At 44.2% G+C, this 25,657-nt stretch overlaps 1 protein-coding gene across 3 annotated transcripts in view; it reads left to right on the top strand.

Moving 5' to 3' along the window:
• Window positions 1-25,657, top strand: part of LOC109918665 (transcription factor HIVEP3) — a 350,987-nt gene that overhangs the window by 123,593 nt on the left and 201,737 nt on the right. For all 3 annotated transcript variants that reach the window (XM_048613197.1, XM_048613198.1, XM_048613200.1), the window contains exon 3: window positions 17,452-17,544. The gene's annotated coding sequence lies outside the window, so the exon portion shown is untranslated. The remainder of the gene's footprint in view (window positions 1-17,451; window positions 17,545-25,657) is intronic.

Raw genomic sequence — 25,657 nt, 5'->3', positions numbered from 1 at the left:
CTCTTAAAATGTGGAATGGATTAAATGGTCATTTTCCTCACAATGCCTTGATGCCCTTGAATCAATTGACCCCTTATCAATACATTGTCTTACCACAAGCACAATGCCTTTCTTCATTGATAAATTCTACCTCTGGTGCCCCACTTAGAAAACTCTGCACGTTTCACAATCTCAGTATATCACAAAATAGTTTACAACCAACAAAGCTCCTTTGAAGTATAGTCGCTGCTGCAAAATAGCAAACACAGCTGCTGATTTGCACACAGCGAGCTCCCAAAAACACTGATAAGTCAATGAGCTGGAAGATTTTTCTCTGTGATGTTGATTGACTGATAAATATTTGCCCCAGTATTGGGGAGAATTGCCCTGCTCTTCTTTTGGAATTGTACCAGGAGCTTTTTCTGACCCATTATAAAGAGCAGGCAGGACAGGTCTCAACAGAAAGTTGTCAACTCTGACAGTTCAGAATACCTGTTCAAGGCCTCACTTTTTGGTGCTACAAGGCGGTGAATGAAAATGAGCAGTTGATGCAGATTGTGGTGAGTTGGTGTTTTGCTGTGCTGCCCTGTCTGACAGGCATGCAACTGAGGGAATACACTCCAATTTTGTTTCCCTTCTCTTCCCCCATATCCCTCTCCCATCCTGAATGCATTGCTTTTTTCAATGTTTCCAAATGCATTACTTCATTACGACACCCTCATGGTGAGCAGCCATCAAGTTGGGTAATGAACATTAATCACTGCCAAACCCGACGATGCTTGTATCTGACATCCAGACATGTGAAGTGTGATAAGCAATTGGAACTGTAACTGTTCTAAGTTCTGAGTTCTAACTGTTCTAAGTTCTGAAGACGAGTCATCAGACCCGAAACATTAACCCTGTTTTCTCCTCCACAGATGCTGCCAAACCTGCTGAGCTTTTCCAGCAACTTTGTTTTTGTGTTGGAACTGTAACTGTTTCTTTCTTTATCCTTCTTAAATTTGAGCTGAGGTAAGCTGAATTGCTACTCATTCCTGTCTGATTGCACAGCAGCTCTTGCGTTGTGAATTGTTTGATAAATGGTCAAGCTACTCATAGGTATGATAAAAATAAAGGTTCTGCCCTGAGCCCCTGAACCTGCCCCCGTTGTGCTTGATCTCATAAACCGACTATGTGAAAAATCAGTCAGGGAAGTCAATAATTTAGCAGTTGCTATATAAAGCATGCTGAGGTCCCCAGGGTGGTGTCTGATGTTACAGACCACTGCTAGTGTTGTTACCTAGAGAAAATGGAGATGAGCTGTGAAGACGATTAAAAAGCACATACAATCTCACTCAGCCACATATACAAACACACGCGCACATGTGCACGTACACATGTACGCTCACACATACAAACACAGGCACACAAGCGCATGTACAATTGCATACTCACACATTCATACACATGCTGTTTCCAGACACAAACACATACAGTAAGACACACACATACACATCAGTCAGTCACTGTTGTGGAGAAATGTTGGGTCATGGTGATCAGTTACAACAATGGCTGCTTTGCTGTAAAATAAAGCCAAATTTTTGAAGGCATTGGTGAAAGTGCATGCTATTATACTATGTTTCTGCTTGTTTCAAATTTGCAATGGAACAAGAGCACTGAAAAGGTACTAAAAACAAATTGCATTTATATAGGGCCTTTAACGTGGTTAGAAACAATCCCAGTTGTGTATTCAGACAAAAAGTTGACACTAAGTTACAGAAGGAGATATTGGGGTCAGCTGAAGCTTGGTCACAGAGGTAGGTTTTAAGAGTGTCTTAAAGATTTGAGGAGTGAATTCCAGAGCTCAGAGCCTGGGAGCGGTCGGTGACAGAGTGATTAAAACCAGGGATGCAAGGCAGAGAGCAGAATTGCTGGAAATGCAGAGTCTCTGAGCAAGGGCCAAAAGAAGAAATGAAATCAGAAGAACACTAGGACTTAAGCCTGATGCTCAACCAAAGTTTTCCTCTACCTCATCCACTGCAAATTACTGCAACAGTATCACATTTAGCTAGGAGTTGTCTATCTCTCCAAGGGGATTTCTCATTCCAGAAGTGTCCAGAGTTTCACTTGGATAAACTTAGGAGAAATGATCCTTCAGTCTTTGTATCTTGGGTGGCAGAGCATGCTCAATTATGTTTTGACACTAAGGGATAACTTAAAGGAAGAAGTGTTCTGCTTTAGACTTTCTGTCCTTACACACAGACAGAATTTAGCAGAATGTGCCAGGATGGAGGAACATCAGTTACATGGAGAGATTAGAGGTGCTGAGATTAGACATGAACAAATAAAGGAAATGAGTTTATGCACATTTAACAAGCATGCCTACATTTCAGAGTTGCAAAGGGTTTCTTACATCCACCACAGTGCAATTTCTTCCCCCAAAATGTCCTAGGACTAGATCAAAACAGGTACCTTACGTCACCTAAAGAAATGTACTAAGAACAGACCTACTCTATCTCCACACTTTGGGTTCCATATGCCCAGGAATCGAAAATCTGATTTCTTTGGAGACAGGCCAGCTGTCCCTGGGGACTGTGCACACATAAACTATGGTCCGGTCACAATCCTATCACAGTGAAAGTGAGGGACACCAGGTTTAGTAAGGGACTTCAGATTTCTGACTTCTTCCAGCATTTTTGACATGTCCTGAAAGATGAAGAGGTACTTGGTTTTAAGCATCTGTTGTAAACTATCCATTTATTTCCAAGATGAGTGAGAATTGGGGTCAAGGATAATTCATGAGTATTTCTACCTGAATGCAACATTAATGTGTTTCATGTTGCGTGAGGAAGAAAACAGAGGAAGCAGTTTTTGAGATCAGGTTACAGCCTTCCCTAGAAATCAATGAGACACACAGACAATAGATTCTGTGCAATCACTAGAGAGAAGAGGCTGCTGCCTTTGTGATCTACCGCAGCCAGATGCAGGAGGGAGATGGTCTCCAGTCTAAAAGACACATCTGACAGTCTTCTGAGGATTCCAGAAGCTTGATCCAGGGGGAGCATGGTAGCTCAGTGGTTAGCAATGCTGCCTTACAATACCAGGGACCTGTGTTCAATTCCACCCTCGGACAACTGTCTGTGTGGAGTTTGTACATTCTCCCTGTGTCTGCATGGGTTTCTTCCAGATGCTGTTGTTTTCTCCCACAGTCCAAGGATGTGTAGGTTAGGTGGATTGGTCATGGGAAATGCAGGGTTTCAGGGATAAGAACATGGGGTGGGTCTGGGTGAAATGCTGCTCGCAGGGCCCGAATGGACTCAATGGGCCGAATGGCCTGCTTCGACACTGTAGGGATTCTATGATTCAATGATCCTGGATTGGCCAGGGGAAGACGAATCACTGGAATAGGCTAAACTGGTGGTGGTGGATATAAGAAATTCTCCAAAACCTGAGGAAAGCCTCTGAAAATAGTGAAATGGGCTGAGATGAACTCCTTGGAAACTGAGAGAAACTGTAGCCTGTTTGCCAAAAAGAACTGTAATTCCATGGCAATTAGAATGGTGCTAAGTACAAAAGGGAGACATTATTTTATTTTGTTTAAAGAGCAAGTAAAGAGAATATGGTTTCAGCAATTTGTGGTTTTAAAGGTTTTAAACTATAAAATTTTGCAGTATCATTCTTTCAGCTTGGAATGGGACCGTCAAATCTCTTTTTAAAAATTATCAACCTCTAAAGGTGTTGTAATATGGGATACTAAGAGGAGCATAGGGATCTTCATTGGAGTGCATTTCCATAAATTCTTGAAAGTAGCAAGATAAATGGATAAGAGATAGGAGGAACTGCAGATGCTGGAGAATCCGAGACAACAAGGTGCAGGGCTGGATGAACACAGCAGGCCAAGCAGCATCATAGGAGCAGAGAGGCTGACGTTTCGGGCCTAGACCCTTCATCAGAAAAGGGGGAGGGGAAGGGGGTTCCGAAATAAATAGGAAGAGAGTGGGAGGCGGATAGAAGAGGGATAGAGGAGAGGATAGGTGGAGAGGAAACAAACAGGTCGAAGAGGTGGGGATGGAACCAGTAAAGGTGAGTGTAGGTAGGGAGTTAGGAAGGGGATAGGTCAGTCCAGGGAGGACGGACAGGTCAAGGGGGCGGGATGAGGTTGGTCGGTAGGAGATGGAGGTGCGGCTTGAGGTGGGAGGAGGGGATAGGTGGGAGGAAGAACAGGTTAGGGAGGCAGGGACGAGCTGGACTGGTTTTGGGATGCGGTAGGGGGAGGGGAGATTTTGAAACTTGTGAAATCCACATTGATACCATTGGGCTGCAGGGTTCCCAAGCGGAATATGAGTTGCTGTTCCTGCAACCTTCGGGTGGCATCGTTGTGGCACTGCAGGAGGCCCAGGATGGACATGTCGTCTGAGGAATGGGAGGGGGAGTTGAAATGGTTGTTTCAGTCTTGTTTTATTGTCTACATTGTCATGAGCAATTCACATTTTGTGCTATAAATTTTTCTTAAAGCCTTTACTTCCTGTCACATGTACCCATTCAACCTATACATAAGCAATATGCCATAAATTACTGTAGACTTTAAATTTCTTATTCTTTCATTAACTTAGATTCTCCTCCCATTGTTGCAACTTGATGTAAAGTGACATGCTGTGTTTAATTTGCCCATCCCTTACATACCTTGCGGAGGTTACATCCTTAACTGTCTAGAGGTTAATGCCATGTTTTTTGATATTAGTGGCATTGATGGACTTGGATGAAGATGCTCCACGAAGTATTTTAAAAACATTTAGCATCAGCAGGCTAACATGTTCAATAAGGCATTAGAGGCATTTTAAACCATTTTGTTTTGAGCTGTTACGCATGTTGTGTGGCACATTATTGACCTCTTTTATCTACATTGTAGACTTTCTTGCATTGTTCCCCATAATCCCTACTCCTTATTTAATAATTAAACAGTTTCTTCACAACAAACTGTTAAGAAGGGATGTGGGGTCTTAATCCATGCTTGATGACAACTGTTGTTTTAGATAAGTTTGCAGCTCAATGATTACCTTCCCATTAACATGAGGTCTTGTTTTTAGGTTTGGACACTGTACAGTTCAGTTGTCAGAGTCAATAAAGAGCTCCTGAAAAGATGATAAAAGTAAATGCTATTTACAGTTCATACAGTTTAAAGGAAATAGCAAGTGCTGAAAGTACTTTCTCATTGTATATTAATAAATGCATGAGTGTGTAAAATATAAAATCCCTTGGACCTGAATGTACTTCCTTTTGGCTTTTCTCCCTTTATTCTATGTATACATTCATAAGAGAAATTGCAATGTGAAAAATTCACATAAACAAGAGCTCTGATTCTGACATCAACTGGGTTACTCATATTTGGTGGGTTGCCAAAGCCCTTAAAGCTTTGCTACCATGAATGACGAGGAACCCAATCATCTAATATGAAGATGGCGATGGGCTTATAAAGACTATCAATTTTGTAGCCTGTCAGACCTTATTAGACCTCCAAAGAAAGACAGACTTACATTTACGATAGTGCCTTTCATGATCTTGGCACATCCTAAAATGCTTTGTCGCCAATAAAATTCTTTTTGAAGTGTGTTCACGGTTGCAGTGGTAGAAATGCAATGTCCAATTTGCGCATTGCAAGCTTTAACAAATACAATTAAATCAAATGATCAGTCCATCTGTTTTAGATGTATGAATGTTGGTCAAGACATATTCTTTGAAACAGTGCCTAGGATTCTTTTACATCTACCGGAGAGAGTGCCCAAGGCCTTGGTTTTACATGTCACCCAAAGATGGTACCTGTTTGGAGCACCCCTCTGTCAGAACTGCATTGGAATGTCAGTTAGGTTTTGTGCTCAAGTGACTTCATGCTATCCTGCAAAGGAAGAGAGCACTGATACAAAAAGAACAATCATCTCCTCAACCAGTGACATGCCCTGTCCTGATTCCCCAAGTATTGGTTTCTCTGACTTGGTGTGCTATTGCCTCCTGGATTTTACATGTTCTGCCTTCACAACGTGATGCATGCCCTTCACAGTCTCAGTATAGGGCCAACTGTTATTCATAGTGCTTGTGCATTTCCTGTGCTGTGGGAACTGACACTTAAGAGATTCAATTTACAGTTTGCGCAACTGGTTTTTGCTCACGATGTGCTGTTTGTTTTTTTGCACCTAGTCATTGTCAGCTTTGCTTCAGCATCTCAGATAATTCAACCACAATCAATGTGTTCAACATATTTAAAATGTTGATTCAAACTCCTCTGAGATTGTAATCATCCTACTGAATGATCTAACTCACCCAGAGACCAGAGCATTTCTTCCCCTAATACTGGCCCAAGTTTTCTGGTCTCTGCATTGTCAGTATGATGTGCTGACCTTCATGTGAATTTTCAGGGAAGTTTGAACTTGCAAAGAGCAATTTCCTCAGGAACCTATCTATATATCTTGGACTCAGAGTTAAAGTTGGAGACTTCTGACATTTCTACAGCACTTACTTGAATTGCTACCCAGGACATGTCTAATAGCTGAGTAACATACTCACTAAACCCTGACTACTGGTTCAATCCACACCCCATGCCCCCAACCCCACCCCCAGCCCTTCCAAATTACTTCCGCTGATCCACTGTCCACTCTCTGAACTGTCACAACACAACTACAACCCTCTGACCACCCGACTACACCTGACCACATTATTGCCCCCCAACTAGACATGGCCACCTCCCATCTTCACTGCCCTCCTGAACTGACCACCCTTTCTGATCTGACCCATGGACCCCTCCCCCAGACCTGCCACTGTGCCACATTGTCCTGCAAACACCCAACCCCATCTCACCTACATGCCATTCCACCCATCTAACACACACCAGCTGACTGACCCACCAACTCACCCACTTGCCATCCTATCCGCTTGTCACCCTTGGCATCTACTACTACACCCACCTATCATCCTATCAACTGACCACCTATTACCCTACCAACCATCTCACCCACTTACCACTACACTGCCTACTCATCTATCTACCCCCAACCCCCCTAACCATCCATTCTTTCATCCACTCACTAACATTCACATTGAACCTTTAAACCTACTGTTCAGCAGCTGATGGCATAAAAAGGACATGGCAGGACATCCAACTTTACAAACATTGCAATGGAATATCCCAATAGATGCTGCACTTATCCTTCCTGGGGGATGTTGTGGAGGAGTTATTAGGAAATAAAAGCAGCATCAAAAGGTGGAAAATATTCAGGTAAAGCAACAGTCTGACACTAATTGTTGCTTATTGGAGATCCAGGGCATTGTGCCTTCTCCTTTCCTTTGAATTCTGTTTTATTTTACATTTTCTCCAATTTTCCAAAGGCTGTGCTGGGGCAATATTTCTCAAGTACCCAGCAGCCTCTTGCAACGTCCACAAATGACCATTCTTTCCATCCTAGCCCAGGTCGCGACTGTCACAGGCTGTGGGAAAGAATCACTTCCCTATTCAACCTTCACACTTGGACATCAATCGACAACAATTATACATTTGCCTCGCTGCTGTTTGTGACATCTTGCTGTCTGCAAATTGCCTACCATGTTTCCTACATTTCAATAATGTACTCTTCTAAAGTATTTATAGGACCAAATAGGATAGGGCCATTCAGCCCCTTGAAACTCTACCAGCACTCAATCAGATCATTGGGTTTTTAATTCATTCACAGCATGTGGGTGCTGCTGGCAAGGGCAACATTATTGCCCATCCCTAATTGCCCAGAGGGCAGTTAAAAGTCAATCACATATTTGCTGTGGGTCTGGAGTCTCTTGTAGGCCAGAGCAGTAAAGATGGCAGAGTTCCTTCCCTAAAGGACATTAGTGAACCAGACGGGGTTTTTCTGACAGTCGACATGGTCATCATTAGACTCTTGATTCCAGATTTTTTTTTATTTTCATTAATTTCAGTTTCCAACATCTGCCCTGGTGGGATTCAAACTCGGTTCTCCAGAACATTATCTAGGTCTCGGGATTAATAGTCTAGCAATAATACCACTAGGCCGTTGCCTGCCCTCAATATGCTATATTATAAATCCATTTATATTCCTTTACTCTGCATCGTTATTCATGCTACGTGTATCAAAATCTATCCATTTCAGGTTTGTAATTATTCTTACACTCCTGTGAAGATTGCACTTCAATAATTTTATCCCTTAGAAAGTCTAACAAAGCCCTGAGCTATCAGATATTGAAATGGTCCCAGAGAAATGGAATCTTCTAATTCTGCCCCATTTATTCATAATATGGGAAAATATGCATCTATTGTTCCCTAGTAGATAACACCAATGTCAGTAAAATCAGAGGAAATCTGATAACAAGTTCATTTTCACTGATACATGTTCTTCAGGGGATTTCCCTCATGGTAAAAATAGGGACATTAGCAGACATTCAGCTGTCATCTGGTTCAGCTATCTGGTTGGATCTGTATCAACTCATCTTGGTACTGTGACCCTAAGTACACGTGCCTAAAATAAATCTATCAAACCCAACATTGACATTTTTAGTTAACCCTCAATCTCAACACCATATTGGGGAGAGAGTTCCTTATTTCCTTTACCCTCTGCATGAACAGAGGCTTCTGGACATCACCCCAAATGACTGAGCTCCAAGCTATGCCTCCCATGTCATTAACTCCGTGGCAGAAGAAACAGTTTCTACCTATCCACCCTTTAGATTCCTTTCAAAATCTTAAACAATTGCATTAGATACACTATCAATCTCCCACACATAAAGGATTGACAACAAGAGTGCGCAGATCTAAAGTAATTGTTAAAAGAAGAAAAAGTGATAGGAGAATAGATATTTTTTATGCGGTGAGTTGCTAGAGCTTGGAATGAACAGCCGGAGAGTGTGGTAGAGACAGACTTGGTTGAAGCATTCAGAAGGGAATTAGACTGTCATCTGAAAAAGAAGGAAGGGTGTGCAGGATTATAGGGAGAAGGCAGGAGGGTGACACCAAATCAGCTGCTTATTAGACGAGCTAGTGAAGGCATCCTGAGACGAATAGCTTTCTTCTGAGCTATAACAATTCTATAGTTCTCTGATTATTTTATACTGGAGGGAATGAATACAAGCCTTGTCTGTGAAATCTGTGTTTGTAATTCACAATGAAACATTTTTGAAGACCAGTTAATGTTGTGCTGCAGGCTAAATAGAGCTTGATTTGCAAACAGAAACAGTGGGACCTACAAACAATAATGAAATAATAACCAGAGAATCTGTTTTGGTGATGTTAAGTTGAAGTATAAATGTTGTCCAGCATGGATATTATAAGCCAGGCAGAGCAATACGAAGTAAAGGCCCTGCACATTGTATTTTGGCAGAAATCGTCTCCAAGTTCATGAAACATTGCAGCAACATGCATGAAATAATTGTAACTTATTGATGTGGTGTTCATGTTTTGATTGATATGGCAGTATATGCAAGTGCAGTAGGTGATGGGTGCTTTCAGTACTGCTTAAGATGTTCCCGATAAGGGAAGTTTCATCCGAGTGTAGGCAGTTAGTCCAAGGACGTCACAAAGATAATTTTCCATCAAAATAAGTTTACCAAAGACAGAATCAGATCTAGAGCTAAACAGTATCTTACTCTCCAAATTAGAAAGAGCAATTAATGATGATTCATCAGCAATTAGATTTTCTATTTATTGATTATGCATTACTGAAAGTCTAACTGATTATATGCTTAAAATGTGAAAGTGATTCAGTGAAGACTGGAAATCAGGAGAAAAGAACAGGAAATGATGGAAATAGGCAATGGGTCCATCAACAGGGAAAGGAAATTGGGACCAGATGTACGTTGTCTTATATGCAATGAGATCCAACAACATAATTATTCAGAATCTTTCTGGATGAATAATTAAGATGGGCCGAATGGTCTTCCTCAAGTATAAGCAGCCCATCACCTTGTGTTTGCTGTGCTTGCTAAGGATTATAGGGAAAAAGCAGGGGAGTAGAGTTGAGGGTTATTAGATCACCGCGAGTGGTGGAGCAGACTCAATGGGCTGAATGGCCTACTATTTTCACGACTATGACTAATGGTCTTATGGTCCTTAATTTAATATTTCCAGACTTCCATCCAAATCTGCTAATGGTCTTGTGTCTCTCTATCTCTGTTATATCCACCAGCTGTACAACCTTCAAGATTTCCTTCAATTCTAGCCTCATGCTTATCCCAGTTTTTATTGTTTCAGTGTTGATAGCTCTATCTTCACCTACCAAGACCTTAAGCTTTGGAATTCATGGTCTAAACCTGTCAGCTTCTAAGTTTTTCTTCTTGTTTAAGTCACTCCTATCTGTTTAACCAAACTTTTGATCACCTGTACTAATATCTACATACGTGGCTTGGTGTCACATTGTGTTGTAAAGTGCTTCAGCATTGTGCCTGTGAATGGGTTGCTGTGTTAAAGGTTCCATGGGCTGGCAATTCCCAGTCTCATGGAGGCAGACCTGGAGATGCAGAAAAGGGAGATGCTTATAAACCAGGGTGCTTTCCCAGGGGCAAACTTGGAACTGAGTTTGTTCTTCGCTCCAAACAGATAGAAAGCCAGTTAGCCCAATTAAGGCACATTTTGGGACCATTGCCCACAGCCGACGCCGACGTCGCTCCACCCACAGCCTCCACAGCCAGCAGCTCCAGAGGGGACAGTAGCACCCAGCCCTGCTGAGTCTTCACCACTCCCCCAGACCTCCCCCTTACTGAGGACGAACGGTCAATCCTCTGTAAAGGGCTCACCTTTGTCCCCCTCCACCCACAGATCAACGAATACCGCTCACGCTTGGACATAGAGCAGTTTTCCCGCCACCTCTGCCTCCACGCTTACTTCTTCAACCGTGAACCTAACCCTCCCTCTACTGACCCCTTCTCCCGCTTCCAACACACCCCCTCTTCCTGGACACCACCCCAAGGCCTCCTACCCTCCCTCGACCTCTTCATCTCCAACTGCCGTCGAGACATCAATCGCCTCAACCTCTCCATCCCTCTCACCCACTCCAACCTCTCCCCCACAGAACGTGCAGCCCTCCGCTCCAATCCCAACCTCACCATAAAACCCGCGGACAAGGGAGGCGCAGTTGTAGTATGGCGTACTGACCTCTACATCGCCGAGGCCAGACGCCAACTCTCCGACACCTCCTCTTACCGCCCCCTTGATCATGACCCCACCCCTGAGCACCGAACCATCATCTCCCAAACCATCCACAACCTCATCACCTCAGGTGACCTCAAACCCACGGCCTCCAACCTCATCGTTCCCCAACCTCGCACTGCCCGCTTCTATCTCCTTCCCAAAATCCACAAACCTGAATGTCCTGATCGACCCATTGTCTCCGCCTGCTCCTGCCCCACCGAACTGATCTCCAACTATCTGGACTCCATTTTCTCCCCCTTGGTCCAGAAACTCCCTACCTATGTCCGTGACACCACCCACGCCCTCCACCTCCTCCAGAACTTCCAATTCCCCGGTCCCCAACATCTCATCTTTACCATGGACGTCCAGTCCCTCTACACCTGCATTCCCCATGCAGATGGCCTAAAGGCCCTCCGCTTCTTCCTGTCCCGCAGGCCCGACCAGTCCCCCTCCACTGACATCCTCATCCGCTTAGCCGAACTCGTCCTCACCCTCAACAACTTCTCTTTCAATTCCTCCCACTTCCGACAGACAAAGGGGGTGGCCTTGGGTACCCGCATGGGCCCAAGCTACGCCTGCGTCTTTGTAGGTTACGTGGAACAATCCCTCTTCCGTACCTACAGCGGCCCTAAACCCCACCTCTTCCTCCGTTACATTGATGACTGTATCGGTGTCGCCTCGTGCTCCCACAAGGAGCTCGAACAGTTCATCCACTTCACCAACACCTTCCACCCCAAACTTAAGTTTACCTGGACCATCTCTAATACCTCTCTCCCCTTCCTGGACCTCTCTGTCTCCATATCGGGCAACCACCTAGAAACCGATATTCATTTCAAGCCCACCGACTCCCACAGCTACCTAGAATACTCCTCCTCCCACCCACCTTCCTGCAAAAATGCTATCCCCTATTCCCAATTCCTTCGCCTCCGCCGCATCTGCTCCCAGGATGAGGCATTCCACTCCCGTACATCTCAGTTGTCCTCGTTTTTCAAGGACCGTAACTTCCCCCCCTCAGTGGTCGAGAACGCCCTCAACCGTGTCTCCCACATCTCCCGCAACTCATCCCTCACACCCCGTCCACGCAATAAGAACCAAAAAAGAATCCCCCTCGTCCTCACGTACCATCCCACCAACCTCTGGATCCAACGCATCATCCTCCGACACTTCCGCTATCTGCAATCCGACCCCACCACCAAAGACATCTTTCCCTCCCTGCCCTTATCTGCTTTCCAAAGGGACAACTCTCTCCGTGACTCCCTTGTCCGCTCCACACTCCCCTCCAGCCCCACCACACCCGGTACTTTTCCCTGCAACCGCAGGAAGTGCTATACCTGCCCCCATACCTCCTCCCTCACCCCCATCCCATTCCCCAAGAAGACTTTCCACATAAAGCAGATGTTCACCTGCACATCTGCCAATGTGGTATACTGCATCCGTTGTACCCGGTGTGGCTTCCTCTACATCGGTAAAGCCAAACGGAGGCTCGGGGACCGCTTTGCAGAACACCTACGCTCGGTTCGCAATAAACAACTGCACCTCCCAGTCGCGAACCATTTCAACTCCCCCTCCCATTCCTCAGATGACATGTCCATCCTGGTCCTCCTGCAGTGCCACAACGATGCCACCCGAAGGTTGCAGGAACAGCAACTCATATTCCGCTTGCGAACCCTGCAGCCCAATGGTATCAATGTGGATTTCACAAGCTTCAAAATCTCCCCTCCCGCTACCGCATCACAAAACCAGCCTAGCTCGTCCCCGCCTCCCTAACCTGTTCTTCCTCCCACCTATCCGCTCCTCCCACCTCAAGCCGCACCCCCATCTCCTACCGACTAACCTCATCCCGCCCCCTTGACCTGTCCGTCCTCCCTGGACTGACCTATCCCCTCCCTAACTCCCCATCTACACTCACCTTTACTGGCCCCATCCCCGCCTCTTTGACCTGTTTGTTTCCTCTCCACCTATCCTCTCCTCTATCCATCTTCTATCCGCCTCCCCCTCTCTCCCTATTTATTTCAGAACCCCCTTCCCCTCCCCCTTTTCTGATGAAGGGTCTAGGTCCGAAACGTCAGCCTTTCTGCTCCTATGATGCTGCTTGGCCTGCTGTGTTCATCCAGCCCTGCACCTTGTTGTCTCGGATTCTCCAGCATCTGCAGTTCCTACTATCTCTAGTGCCAGCCCTGGTGGTTTCTCTTTGTATATAAAGGCCAACAGCTTCATTTATTGAGGCCATCAATGATGGAGACGGGAGGGAGTTTGAAAGCCCACAGTCCTGTTAGTCACTCGTCCTGTGGGGGAGTTTTCCCTCCAACCTCAGGTATTACTAGGCCTCTGAATGTGATAACTCTACCCAGGCAGCCATAGGCACCCCATGTTAAGACATCCTCGCACTCATCTGCTGCTTTGGCAGTGTCCACTTCTCAAGTAGGATTGATGGTCTGGCTTTTTTTTATTCATTTCTGGGACATGGGCATCGTTGGCTGGCCGGCATTTCTTGCCCATCCCTAGTTGCCTTTGAGAAGGTGGTGGTGAGCTGCCTTCTTGAACCGCTGCAGTCCACCTGCTGTGGGTTGACCCATAACGTCATTAGGGAGGGAATTCTAGGATTTTGGCCCAGCAACAGTGAAGGAACAGTGAGATATTTTCAAGTCAGGACGGTGAGTGTCTTGGAGGGGAACTTGAAGGTGGTGGTGTTCCCATATACCTGCTACCCTTGTCCTTTTAGATGGTAATGATCATGGGTTTGGAAGGTGCTATCTGAGGATCTTTGGTGAATTTCTGCAGTGCATCTTGTAGATAGTACACACTGCTGCTACTGAGCGTCGGTGGTGGAGGGAGTGGATGTTTGTGGATGTAGTGCCAGTCAAGTGGTCTGCTTTGTCCTGGATGGTGTCAAGCTTCTTGAGTGTTGTTGGGTCTGCACTCATCCAGGCGAGTGGGGAGTATTCCATCACACTCCTGACTTGTGCCTTGTAGATGGTGAACAAGCTTTGAGGATTCAGGACATGAGTTACTCACTGCAGTATTCCCAGCTTCTGACCTGCTCTTATAGCCACTGTGTTGATGTCGTGAGTCCATTTGAGTTTCTGGTCAAGGATAACCTCCAGGATGTTGATAGTGGGGGATTCAGTGATGGTGCCACCATTGAATGCCAAGGGGCAGTGGTTAGGTTGTCTCTTTTTGGGCCTGCAGCGCCAAGAGGCTACCCGTCATCCTTGGTAAGACAAAATAGAGGTATGGTGTTAATTTAGTGGCCACTTCTCGGGAGCTTGTACTGATGGGTCTAATGTAGGGGTCCCAATAGCTGCTGTAAACTCCAGCCTTATAAACTGCAATTTATTCTTGCCAAACATTATAAGCATTCACAAAAGAATTACTGACCTGTCATCGCATTCTGTTGGTTCTTGCAGGGACAGTGACGTCAAAAGTGAGAGAGTGCACTTCACTGATCGACTTCCTGTCCTTAACCACATCCTGGGGTTTTCTTTGTCATTGCGATAAAGGCTAAATATTGCACACCGAGGCTAAATTTAGATCCCCACCCACTGACTCTGTCTTGCGTGGGCTGGAGGGGTAGAGAGGTGAATGGGTGCTGAGAAATGTCATCTTTGGTTTCTCACTTCTACTTCCACTGTTTGACACATCTGATAGATTGCCCGTGGAAGAGTTGACAGCCGGTTTAAAATCTCTCTCTCTCGGCTAGGTGAAACTCAGAAGCAGTTGCGCTTCCTAAACGAGAAACAGAGAGACAAAAAGAAAAGAACAAGCTCAACACACTTATTTTTAACCTCATCCACCCCCTCCATGTACCAGACAATGTTTCGAAGAAGTGTCATTGTTGTGGGATTGATAAACATCCGCTGATCAGTGCGACAGGCAAGAAATATTGGGAGTTGGTGACCGAGCATGTGGTACCATGGACAGATTACAATGGCTTATTTGATGAATAAGAGCCCATCGCTGAGCTGTGACATTGAGATGTGCCTCATGAATTAAGTGACCTTTGTATCCACTAGCGTCAGTGTTCTTTTCTGTTCCCATTCCTTCTTCCAGTTGATCCCCCTGGTGGCTGCAGGTGAAACAAAGCTGTGCAGACTATCAGCGTTGATGGTCACTGTCTGTGTAAGACTTCCATGTATTTAGCACCTTATCTTGACCTTCAGAAATGCCTCAAACCACTTCAGGCAAATAATTATGATTGCAAATGCTGTCAATGTCTGTTGATCAATGGATGAATGCAGCAGACATTTTGCACACAGCTTGATTCCACAAACAATAATTAAATGAATGATCAATCAGTTTAAGATGTTTTTATCAGTGTTGGCTGAAGAAATTTAAGCTGAATTCTGGATAACTCCCTGCTCTTCTTGAGACCAGAATTGCTTTTGATCCCCAGTACCTCATTAAATGTCTCATCCCTTACTGAAATCCCTCCAAAGCTTTCGCCTGTCTATCCCTGCATGGCTTTGCCATTACTGATCTCTCTAACTTTGTCCAGTCTTGCATCGTCCCACGTAGAAGGACAAGGGCAGCAGATACATGAGAAGACCATAATCTGCTGGTTCCTCTCCAAGCTACACACATTTCTGACTTGGAAACATATTTCCCTTCCTCTAGTACCTGGGTCAAAATCCTGGAACTCTCTCCATAACAGTACTGTGGGTGTATCTACACCACATGGACTATATTAGTTAAAGGAGGAAACTCAACACTACCTTTCTGACGGTAACTGGGCATGGGCAATAAATGATGGCCCAGCAAGTAAAGCCCATATTCCATGTTTTTTTTAATTCCTCTATCAAGGCTATAAGATAATAGGAGCAGAAGTAGGCCATTCATCCCATCGAGTCTGCTGTGCCACACAATGAAATCATGACTGATCTGATCATCTTCAACTCCACTTTCTTGCCTTATCCCTATAAGTCAGAATTTTCTTCCTAATTAAAAATCTATCTCAGCCTTAAATATACTCAATGACTCAGTCTCAACAGCCCCCTGTGATAAAAGAAATCCACAGATTCACTCCCCTTTGAGTCTGTTCCTCCATCTCTTGCCCCTGGAATATCTTTGCTTTCAATTTTGTTTACTCAGCTTTGCACACATTGAGTGATGCAGTTGGTCATAACCTCCTGAATTGGTTTGTGTGACTGGTAGGAATGGACTGATAGAAGATGCAGTTTGTCATAATGTGTATGTGGACTACATGCTAGTGAAAACCAGGACCCCAGAACATGATCACCACGAACACTCCTTTTCCCAAAGAAACTTGCAATGTGTCCTTTGAATGATTGGTAGAGGTACTATGGAACAAAAGACATTTATATGACAGAAAGAAACACTTGTTCCAAGAAGCAGTGCTGATGTTTTGCTAGTTACTCCTTTGCCCTGCCTTCATCCTCTGAAATCTGAAATCATGTGCAAATCAACCCCTTATCAGTTTACCTTCACCTGTGGACAATCTAACAATAGGACACCTGAAGAGTATTAGCTCTGATAGGTATTATATAATTCTGTATTTGTCATTCCTCAGGATATTCTTGTTCAAGGCCAAAATGTGAGTGTGGAAAGCATCAGTTGTTTATCAGATGGTCTATGTCACAGAACTCTTTAATCCTGAGGTGCATTACAGTTCTGGCCCCTGACACTGCATCGATTTCCATCACCCTAATGTTGGTGGCCATCCTTTTTTGCTGTCCGAGCTATAGAATTCCCCCTCTAAACTTCTCCACTTCTAAACCTCTCCCTCCTTCTTTACAATGCGTTGCCTGTCTGTGTTTCCTTATGTAGCTCAGTCTCACATATTATGGGATAGTGTTGCTGTGAAGCACCTTGAGACATTTTGCTATGTTACATAATTATGAGCTGTTGCTGTTGTCGTTGTCAGTGTGCTGATTTTCTATTGGCAATTGCCAAGTACTTGCCTTAAGGAATGTTGGAAAACTGAAGGGATTTGGGCTTAACAGATCTATTCTGTGGCTGGTGCAATAGAGCACTGGCAATATTCCAGATTTCAACATCCGTGGTCCCTGTCTTTGCTGATGCAGTCAGTGCACAATGTGGGGAGATGAGTAGAAACTCTGAGAAATTACGGGTAAGATACCCAGATCACAATATACTTAAATGATGAGTGAGATAAATCTATGATATTTATAATGAATCTATTAAAATTCGACAGCGAGGAACTTGGCTAGGACGTAGTAAGTCATTTGTTACAGATCCTGCTGGAAGTACTTTCCCATTTCCATTGTTCAGTATTGATAGCGGAATCAGGCAAATTATTGACAAATGCCAACTATTTAATTTTTTTTGTGTCTCTGCAGGTCAAGTAATGAAACTGGATTAGAGATGTCAACAAATCTACAGAGTGTAAAATAAGAGAATGGATGTGTTTTAATATCAGCAAAAACCAAAAGGTAAATATCTCTGGTTTGGTGATTCACTGGTGAACACTTATTGGCTACAACTGCCATTCAATGATGTTGGCCCCATTATTTCTCAACTATGTTATAGTTTGTCTATACTGGACATAGTCGATCGCTGAATGTATGATCAAATGTTATCATCTGGTTCTAGTCCATCCCAGTAGTTGTTGTGCCTCTTGACTTTTCTCATGACATGCAGACACAATCACATTTGTACACAGATAACTGGAGTGGCCAGAACTTGTTGCTGAGGCCCATTTTAACAGAGTCTATTGCATCTCAAACTATTTTCATGAGAACTTTATATATATGTTTATTGTTACGTTTCAATTTCCTGCACATTGGCAGTTTTTTGACTTTTGTGTCTTCAAATGAAAAGAACTAACTGTAGATGATAGCCATGCTGTCCAATTGCCTGATTATTGAACTGGGTTTCCTGGAAGTGGGTAGAATTTTAAGAAAAAAGCTCCGTTTCAGTTCAGGCTATCTTGAGATAGAAGTGCTAAGCGCAAAGAAAAGCTTCTGCAGACTTGCCACAATAATGAGCCAGAGTATGGTCTTGAGTTTAATGTCAACTGATGTGCTGTCTGATTGGAATATTGGATGACGTGTAGGGTACAGGCGAGAGATCTGACAGCAGGCCTGACAGCAGAAGGTTAGTATGTCCCACTGAACAGCCTACAAAAGCCTGACTTCAATGGGTCTTTGCACTGTCAGCCATTGTTCACTCCCATTGTGCTGCTAAGAGAAACATAGAGAAACAAGTAACACTGCAATTTAGAAAGACAGAGGTAGTAAAACTTTTTCCCAAATTACTTTTGTTTGTTCATGGGAGGTGGGTGTCGCTAGCTAGGCCAACATTTGTTTCCTATCCCTAACAGCCCTGGTGAAAGTGATGTTGAGCTGCTTTCTTGAATAGCTGCTTGTCTTGGACATCCACAGTACTGTTAGGAAGGGAGTTCCAGAATTTTGACTGAACAACAATGAAGGAATTGAGTTATAGTTGCAAGTCAAGACGAGGGCATTTTCAACCACTGTGGGAGGGAAATTGCGGTCCTTGAAAATCCCCACAGTGGTCGAAAACGCCCTCGAACACATCTCTTGAGTTTCCTGCACCTCAGCCCTTACACTCCCTCCCTGCAATAAAAACAAAGACAAAATTCCCCTTGTCCTCACCCCATTAACCTTTGGATTCAACGCATCATTCTCCGCCACTTCCGCCACCTGCAATCTGACCCCATTATGAAAGATACATTTCCCTCCCCACCCTTATCTGCCTTCCAGAGGGATCACTCTCTCCGCGACTCCCTCATCTGCTCCACACTCCCCACTAGCCCCACCACCCCCGGCAGTTTTCCCTGCAACCGCAGGAGGTGCTACACCTGCCCCTACACCTCTCCCCTCACCCCCATCCCAGGCCCCATCAAAACCTTCCACATTAAACAGATGTTCACCTACACATCCGCTAATGTGGTCTATTGTATCCGCTGTTCCCGACGTGGCCTCCTCTACATCGGGGAGACCAAGCAGAGGCTTGGAGACCACTTTGTGGAGCACATACACTTGGTTCACGACAAACAACAACACCTCCTAGTTGCGAACCATTTCAACTCCCCCTCCCACTCCCTGGACAACATGTCCATGCTGGGTCTCCTCCAATGTCACAACGATGCCACCCGAAAAGTGGAGGAACAGCACCTCATATTCCGCCTTGGAACCCTACTACCCAATGGTCTCAATGTGGACTTTACAAGACTCAAAATCTCCCCTCCCCCGACCTCATCCCAAGACCAGCACTCCCTCTCATCCCTGCCTCCTTGACCTGTCTGTCTTCCCTCCCACCTACCTGCCTCTCTCTCCTCACTGACCAACACCCATCCCAACTCCCTACCTATACTCAACTTTACTGGCTTCATCCGTGCCTCCTAGACCTATCCGTCTTCTCTCCACCTATCTGCTCCTTTATCCACCTTCTACCACCGCACCCCCCATTTATTTATTTCATTCATTTATTTCAGAGCCCCCTTCCCCTCCCCCATTTCTGAAGAAGGGTCCAGACCCGAAATGTCAGCTTTCCTGCTCCTCTGATGCTGCCTGGCCTGCTGTGTTCATCCAGCTCTACACCTTGTTATCTCAGACTCCAGCATCAGCAGTTCCTACTATCTCTGAGTGAGACTTTGTAAATGGTATACATTGCTACCACTGAACATTGATGGTGGAGGGAGTGAATGTTTATGATGCAGACCCAATCAAATTGGCTGCCTTGATCTGGATGTGGTGTCAAGCTTCTTGAGTGTTGTTAGAGTTACATTTATTCAGGCAAGTGAGGAATATTCTATCACACTCCTAACCTGTGCCTTGTAGATGATCAACAGGCTTTGAGAAGTTTTGAAAGTATATTTGATAATCATAAAACTTTGCTTATGTGGGATCCTACTTGATTTTTTTCTACAAGAACAGCAACAATTACTCTAAGTATTTAATTGAGATTCTGAGGTGATGAAAGACAAAGTCTTACTGTTCTTTATATCATTGGTTGTTTAGAGTGTGGCTCCATTCACCCTTACATTGGACTGTCATTTCGGAATATCATAGTTCACGCACCATGGGATATTTTCCAGAGTAATACAATTCATGTGTTACGAGTGATTACACTTCACAGAATCAACTTAGGTGAAATAAATTTCCTGTCTATCTTTTTAGCAAAAATGATAAAGATGCAAAATGATAAAGAGTCCTTTGTATATTGAAGGATGCTGGTTAAGGCTACTGCTGACGTGGTACAACTTTCTAAAGGAATGAGGGCAGGGTATAACTGCCCCAGGGTAATGCTACCCCAGGGTAATGTTACCTCAGGGAAATTCTGCCTCAGAGGATTGCTACCCCAAGATAATACAGCATTGTGTAATTCTACCTCAGCGGAATTCTCACCCAGGGTAATTCTGCCCCAGAGTGATGCTGCCTCACAGTATGGCTGCTTGGGATAATGCTGTCCTGGGGTACTGATGTCTCACTGTATTGTTGTCTCACTGTATTGCTGTCTCACCATGAGGTAATGAACTGGGAACTGCGACATATAATCCTACTAGTTAAAGCCCTAACACTCCTTCTAAAACCTCCCTGCACACACATACAGACAAAACAAAATATGAGTAGAGAGATTAAAAAAAAGTACTGGGGAAGCATTTCAATACCAGCATACCTCAGGATTTGATTGAGAGGTTTCTTTTGTTTCCCAGGTCTTTTAGTACTCACGTTGGAACCAGATGGAAATGTCGAGACGATTAAGGACTTTCAGCAAAAGGTTCATGGCCCACTCAAGTTAAACTGAGCTTTAAAATGAAATAAAAGTGATGTTTGCTTTTATGTAGCACCATAATCATTGAAAGGTTTGAAAAATGGTCTGCGTCATTTATGATTTTCCAATATTCTGACTGTTTTGAGGATTTGAATGTGGCAGCCATTTTCTATCTAAGGAAAGCACGCAGTGATGAGGCAGTGGTCTGTTTCTGATGTTATTGGCTGAAGGGAGGTCTGTTGATCAGGGTGTAAGGTAAACATCCCATACTTTCCTGAAATAGAGTAGAGACGACAGTAGAACTTCTTCAGACACTGCAAACTGTTCAATGAAATTTGCCTGCTGCTACTAAATGAAATGCATCCTGTGCACTGGTTGTAGAGCGTTGTAGTTTGTGCTCCATAACTACAATAAGCTAAGAAGCTCAAAACGCTACAATGAATGTGTGGTTGTATTTTCATGCAAGCATCTCGGGTGAATCATCACTGACCCACTTATCCTTATGTGTAGCAAGCTCTCCATAACAATAAAATAACCTGCCCACAGAACACTGAAATCTCTCTCACTTTGTTGCCAGGTGCTGTAAGTGCTTTGTCTCATCCCTGCTCCTTACCTGAATTGAATAAAAAAGACTCTGTGCAAGAAAATGTACATGTGGGGGCAACATTATTGGCACTAAGTGTGCGTGGGAAGAGAAATGCTGAAATTTATGAATAGCCAGTTGCAGCTCCAGTAGAAAATTTTCAATCACTCCATTTCTCCATTCATAGCCTAATGCTGCTCAATTGGAATTGTTTCAAATCAGAGCTCTCTCCATTGGTACAAAGTGCTTTCATATTTCCTTTCTTTGACCAATCGAATGTGACCATTCCCCTGTACCCAGTCCACACTTCCACATGGCAGCCTCCACACTACCCATTGATATCAGACATGTACCACAAGGCATTTGTAGTCCAGCTCCTGCTTATTACAATCTCCAAGGTGATCAGGGGTGAGGCTGGGGCTGCCCTTGAACCAAGATGACTGAGAGGTGATCTGAAAGGATTCTTTAGAATGAAGAAGCGGTTTAACAGAGAAAGATGGAGTAGTCCAATACTGAAGGAGGCCATTTGGTCCATTGAAGATCTTTTGAAGTGCAGAAGTTGGGATCATTTTCTGCAAGTATTTATGAAGAAGCTGGTTCTATCCATAGGGGAGATTCAACCTAGGCACTATAAATACGAGTTAATCATTAAATCCAATCTGGAATTCAAGAGAGAGCTTTCTTACTCAGAGTGATTAGGACAAGGAACTCGCTACAGGGAGTGTTTGAAGCAAATAGCACAGATATTTAGGTGGAAGAAGAAAAGATTGGAAGGAATATGCAGTTAGGATGAGTGAAGGAAGTAAGGAGGAGGTGCAGTGTGGAGCTTAAAAACTGACAGAGAGCTGTTGGGCCCAGTGGCTTGTTTCTATGCTGTACTTCAATATATTAATGTTACTGATATTGTCATTCAATCGACTGGAATGGGAAGCTGTGTCATGGTATGATAGCACAAAGTGGTTGGACAGGGATCTCTGGTAGCATTATCTATCAGGATGTTTATATCGTGCTCTGGCTTTGAGTCCTGTTCAGAGTGCAAGAGTTCAGAGTGCAAAGGGAGTTTGACTGTTTTATGGAAAAGAGGAATGGGCAGGGTTATGGGACAAATGTATGAGAATGGCACAAAGTGATCCTGATCAGTGTTCTGCCAAATACTTGAGAGAGCTGTGGAAATCTGGCCAAAGTCCAACAATGCTGTACAGCCTGAGACAACACAATCACGTGCTTACTATTGCTGCAGACTTCAGCTATCTGCTGTCAACGCCACTGCCACAGATACCATCGCTGCTGCTGAAATTGCCACCTGTCTGATCTCCCCGGTGCTTCAGGAACGTGCCCGGGCAGGATCCTCTGCCGAGATACCACCACAAGCTGCCGAGAGACCAGCTGACATATTGTCGAGAGACCAGGCCGGGACCCGCCACCAACCGCCAAGAGACCAGGCTGAGACCTGCTGACACCTGCTGCGGGTGGGGGGAGGTGAACACCGAAAAGTGGGGGAAAGGGGAAGAAAAGAGAAGGAAATGAGAAATAACAGAAGGAGCGGAGGAGCTCTAATTGGACCATCCTACTTCACTGTCATGTTAACTGTATTCAGACCCACTCAATCATACTGTGCTGCATTCGCATCTTCAATGAGGTTAGCGTGAAGGATTCTCTTTCTCAACTTCTCCCTTTGTCTGAGTACTGGTTAAACCGCCACCAGTCATCTGTCTCTAATGAGAGAGCAGCCCTTTGTCCGGTAAAACAGTGGTGACTTTAACTGACATTATTTTGGTAATAAACAAAAGCATTCAAACAAAACTTTAAGAAGTACGCAAACACTTGCTGGTTTGCTGGCAGCAGTGGCCAGGAGATCAATCATTTCATTTCTGGAGTGCCCGGGACAGGCCCAGATGATAAAACCCATCTCTGCTGGTGGTGAGGGACTGCGGAGCCTGTGGGAATATTGGACCCCTAACCACTCTGCAGTGACTGTATCAATTATCACCTGAGATAACATTTGTAATGCCATGTTTGCTTTTAATACTTTTTTAAAATGTTTTTCGCACTGTGGTCATCTCAGAGGATATACATTAGACTTGGGGACGTATATAAGCAAAATTAACACAAACATATCTTCACTCACCTAAAGAAAAGCTGCTTTCAGGAATGTAGGATGTCCCAAAGTGCTTTACAGCTAATGAAATATGTTTTATATACCCACTGGGGTAAAGGAATTGAGAGAGACAAGTGGTATCCCACAAAACCCACAAACAATGACTAGATTTTTTTTGCGACATTGGTTGGAGAGTAAATATTGGCCAGGACACTGGGAAGAGATCGCCAGCACTATATTGTACGGATATACAATACATGTCCATATCGATAGGAACATATATATGGAGATCTGCCATGGTGTGGTGTGGTGAATCTGTTTCTATCAGAAGTGTTCTAACACCATAATATGAAAGGCCAAGTATGAAAGGAATTGTTTCTGAGAGGACGTTTCCACAGCGTGAGAGACAAGGCGACTTAAATATAAGAGGTGGAGCTCTTGTAGGGCAGTTGTAATGCCACTACCTTTGGGCCAGAAGGCAAGTCCCCCATGCTCCAGAGGTGTGTCTTAACATGTCTGTACAGGTTGATTAAAAATAAGTGGTCTCGATTTAAGACTGAGATGAGACATTTTTGTCTCTGAGGGTCATTAGCAATAATTTCCTTCCCTAAAGAACAGTGGAGGCTGGGACATTGATCATTTTTAAGGCTGATTTTGAGAACTCTGGATTGACAGAGGAGTCAAAGGCCTCAATCAGATCAGATCAGTCATGAGCTCATCAAATGATGGAGTGGGCTGAAGGGGCTGGATGGTTTACTTCTGACCCTAATTCATTTGCTTGTATGTAGGAGGCAAGTGACACTTACAGGAACTATCAATTTTACTCAAGATTTTTGTTATGTTGAGAAGAGAAATTATGTTCTAAAATAATATTCAAGTTGCAATCACATTCTGGCTTTATCAGATCATAGAACAGAATGGTAGAATCCCTACAGTGCAGGAAGCAGGCCGTTCGGCCAATTGAGTCCATGGTGATCCTCTGAAGAGTATCCCACCACGACACACTGCACCCCCCCGCCCCCGGCACGCTTATCCCTGTAACCCTGCTTTTCCCCATAGCTAATCCACCCAGCCTGCCCATCTCTGGACACAATGGACAGTTTAGCATGGCCAATCTGCCTAACCTGTGCATCTTTGGACTGTGGGAGGAAACCAGAGCACTCGGAGGAAACCCACACAGATACGGGTGAACTGCACACAGATAGTCGCCCGAGACTGGAATTGAATGCGGGTCCCTGGCACTGTGAGGCAGCCATGCTAACTACTGAGCCACTGTCCTGCCCAGACCAGGTGTACAAACTTGCCTAGGTACTTTTTACAATGTGTTAATTGTCATGTGCATCTTCTGCCCACACGAGAATCATCAGAGTTCAAGCACTGCAGGTATTGCAAATGAACGTCCATGACATTGCAACCTGGAGAAATATCATAAAACCATTTTTTTTTGAAAGGAAAGCAAGTACCTGTTTTATTTGTGAGCAACACTGTGACAAATTGAAACATTGCAGCAGGAAAGTGCCCTTCTAATTCTATTAATTTTAACAAAATCTAACCTGATTTCAAAGACAACACAAGCAGAAAGTCATTTCTAAAATCGCCAAAGAATTTTGGGATTCCTTAATGTATGCACACTCCTGCCAGCTAAAACCACTGAGGTTTTACAACAGCAGTTTTCCATTTATATATAATGTATATATTTTAAAACCAAGATATAATTATGGGATTGTGAAAAAGCCAGAAAGCTGTTTACTTGAACAAGGATTTTGTGAGTTCCAGGGAAACCGATAACTTAATTATGAATAAAAACAAAGTTGCTGGAAAAGCTTGGCAGGTCTGGCAGTATCTGTGAAGAAAAAAATCAGAGTTAACATTTCAGGTCCAGTGACTCTTCCTCAGAAGGGAACTGATAACTTAATTATGTTCCCCAGTGTTGGTGACATTGGAATATCACCATTAGAAGCACTCTGTTTTAAAAAAAAATTAACAAAAACAACCTGATTAAATATAGTGAGATAACAAGGTGTAGAGCCAGATGAACACAGCAGGCCAAGCAGCATCAGAGGAGCAGGAAAGCTGACGTTTCAGGTCTGGACCCTTCCTCCAAACCTGAAATGTCAGCTTTCCT

The sequence above is a fragment of the Rhincodon typus genome, chromosome 27 (genome assembly GCF_021869965.1).
Source record: "Rhincodon typus isolate 14 chromosome 27, sRhiTyp1.1, whole genome shotgun sequence".
NCBI lineage: Eukaryota > Metazoa > Chordata > Chondrichthyes > Orectolobiformes > Rhincodontidae > Rhincodon > Rhincodon typus.
Note: the sequence above shows the minus strand (reverse complement) of the source record. Positions and strands in the feature narration are given on the sequence as shown.